Here is a 3,474-nt window from a genome sequence, read left to right as displayed (position 1 = left end):
CCACCTGCACAAGGGAAATGAAGAGAGAGGGGAGAATAGAGCAGCTGCAACAGGCGCCCACCTTCTCCCACCTGCTGCACCCTTTTCACGACTCCAGCAGCTCCAGCCATACCTAAGTACAATTAGGCTGTCAATCAGCCACACTACAACCATGCTAAGCCTGACACACTCTAACCTTGCAGCCAACAAACCCTCCCTTGATAGTCTTATTGCAGCAAGCAAGAGCTTCATTCTCTCCCACCCTTGAAGTGAAAAACCCACCAAGGAGCAGAAGAAACTGCACCTGCATTTCGTTCATTAGCCTTCGACCTCAGTTGCTACTTCTATTGACGTGAATCACACTCACATAAATCATGTTCATATGTTTTATACGAGAGAATAAATGCATAGTCAGTCACGTCCATGTAAAGCCAGCAGCATTGATAAACATGCATTTTTACTTCTTGGTGTGTAATTTTTTATGCTTAGTTGTGAGGATTTTGTGTGTTTGATGGTCTATTTGAGCTTATATTCGTTTATAGTCAAGAACTTGTTACTTGCTTGTGTTTGAACGAATTTTCAGAAATAATGAAGCAGAATTTGGAAGACTTGGCTGAAATACAAGTTGTAGTTCGTCTCGATAGGAGTTCGTGAGCGCAAACGGATCATAAATCGGAGTTCGGACGAGGGAGAACGAGCCAAAACAAAATTACTGCGCAAAGCTGTCAGGAGTTCTGTTTCGTCACGCGGGCCAGCCATGCGGCCGCGCGACGTGGCCGTATTTCCGCCCAAAATTCGTTTTTTTAGCGATTTTGGGTATTTTTGAGAGCTACAAGACCTAGGGCATATAAATATTCCCCAAGAACTTATTCTCTGCAACCTTTTATCATCTTTTATCATATTTTACTTTTCCTGAGAGCTGAGAGAGACGGAGAACGGAGCGAGAGCAAGAACTGAAGATTCTCAATTCTACTACGGTTTTTCTTGTGGATGTTTATTTGTTTTATTGAGAATTGTATTCTAGTTCATATGTCTATGTGTGACTAGAATCCCCTTTTTTCCCAGGGTTTAGGGAGTAAACATGGTTTGAATTTCTGACTGTTTGATTCAATTAATTGGATTGTTATTCATTTCTATGTTCTTGTTTTAATTGTTTGCTTTATTGATTGGCCACCAATTTAGCATAATCATAGGTTTTAATTTGAGATCGGGAGATGATAATTATTACCTGAACTAAGAACACAGAACACATATATTTAATTCTAAAGGGAATTGATATTTGTGAGGGCGTTAATCCTATGAGCTTTTAGGAGTTGCATGTTAGAAGTGCGATCCGGGGACGGTAGCCTTGCATGTAATCAACGGTTTGTATGCCACGGGAGTGGGTATAGACTAGTCTTGAGATTGCCTTAGGAATCATCTTATTAATTGAATTGAACATGTTAGTTAGGAGAATCTGTTGAAACCTTTGCCTTGGGAATTCTTCTATTCTCTGTTTCTTTGTTTCACAGCTTGATTTATTTTCTTTCCAGTGTTTATTTATTTATTTAGTTTAAAAACAAAACTCTTAATTTCGTTTGTCCAGATAGAGTAGAATAATTTAGGATAGGAATTGGTTAATTCAGTCTCTGTGGAATACGACCTTGCTTGCTACTGTACACAATTGCACCCGTACACTTGCGGCGTGTTAATAAAATAGCGAACAAGTTTTTGGCGCCGTTGCCGGGGACTGATTTTTATCAGTACTATTCTGTTAATTGTTTGATACTACTCTGGATTTTTATTTCTGTTCTTTTTCTTTTCCTGCGGTTCTAAATTGATTCTGGTGAAGTGTTTAGGTGGTGCATGAACACAAGATCTAAAAATTTACCTCTAGTAGATTTTGATCCGGAACTTGAAGCTTCACTCCGCCAGAAATCTAAAGCCACACTCAAGACGATGGCCACTGCGGAAGAAGTCCGTGCGTTGAGAGAGCAGTTGCAGGCGGTGTTGGATGCTCAGAAAACTGTTAATGAGCAGAAACAGCCGCCTATTGCTGAGGCATTTACTCCACTGTACCAGTACCAAGAGCCGCCCAGAGTCAACGCGAATAACTTCGAGCTAAGGACTGGGCTGATTACCATGGTGCAGCAAAACCAATATGGAGGTAAAGCCGTGGAGGACCCAAATGCGCATCTGGCGCAATTCTTGGAGTTGTGCAGCACTGTCAAGATAAACGGAGTCCCAGATGACATCATACGACTTCGCCTTTTCCCATTCTCACTCCGGGATAAGGCAAAGTCATGGTATCAAACTTTGCAGCTGGGAGCTAATCCTGTATGGGGGGATTTGGCGGATCGTTTTCTGTGGAAGTTCCATCCTCCCGGGCTCACATTGAAGTTAAAGATGGAGATTCTCCAATTCCAACAGTTCGATGGAGAGACACTAGCAGAGACATGGGAGAGATACCAGGAGAAGTTGAGGAAGTGCCCGTCCCATGGCTTCGATGAGGGGACTCTGGTGGTCATGTTCTATAACGCTTGTGGGGAGCGCACCAGGATGTTCATGGATACAGCTGCAGGGGGCTCATTGCTCAAGAAGGGGAGTTCTGAAGCTATGGAGATCATTGAAAGCATGGCCACCACGAGCTATCAATGGCCATCCGAGAGAGTTCACTTGAAGAAAGTTGCTGCTACCTCCAGTTCGGACCCTATGGCGTTGATCTTGACTCAGCTGGCAGAGATGAACTCGAAGATCAATGCCATGACTGTTGGCAATCCTGAGCCGGCTGTGGAGATCCCAACAGGCGTAGAAGACGCCAACTACATCAATGGCAGAAACTATGGGAACTATCAGCATGGACAACAGGGTGGATACATTAGTGGACAACAGTTTCATCATGGAGGGCGTCCACATCCCAATTTGGCTTATGGGAATCCGAATAACGTGCTTCAGGCTCCACCAGGATTCTCTGTCACCAATGGAGTCATCAATGATGAAAAGAAGCCTAATTTGGAAGAGCTGCTGATGAAGTTTATCTCCAAGTCCGACGAGAGGATGGAAAAGCTTGAGTCCAATGCCGTTGCTGTGGGGACTCAAATGAAGATCTTCGAGACCCAATTGGGTCAAATAGCCACTGCCGTCAACAAGTTCCAACAGTCGGGAAAGCTCATAAACAATGTCAAGGCGATCCCAAAGGAGCAGTGCATGGCCATTGGGTTGAAGAATGAAGTCACCTCAGATTGCAGCCATGGATCTCGTGAGATGGAGAGACCAGAGCTATCGTGGAGAGTCTGGGAGGAAGGCCGACGACTTCCACCTCATCTGCGTCCTCCTGGGTGGATGCCGTTTCCCCAGCGTCATTTCAAGATGGTTGATCTGCCGAGCGGGATTACACAGGAAGGGGCTATGACGGCAAAAGAGGAGAGCACACGGCTGATTGAGGAAAGAGCTGAGGAGGTCACTGTTGAGGTTTCTGGCAGAAAGAATGATGAAAAGCAGACAGCTACTTCGCCA

The sequence above is a fragment of the Salvia miltiorrhiza genome, chromosome 4, assembly GCF_028751815.1.
Source record: "Salvia miltiorrhiza cultivar Shanhuang (shh) chromosome 4, IMPLAD_Smil_shh, whole genome shotgun sequence".
NCBI classification, from domain to species: domain Eukaryota; kingdom Viridiplantae; phylum Streptophyta; class Magnoliopsida; order Lamiales; family Lamiaceae; genus Salvia; species Salvia miltiorrhiza.
Note: the sequence above shows the minus strand (reverse complement) of the source record.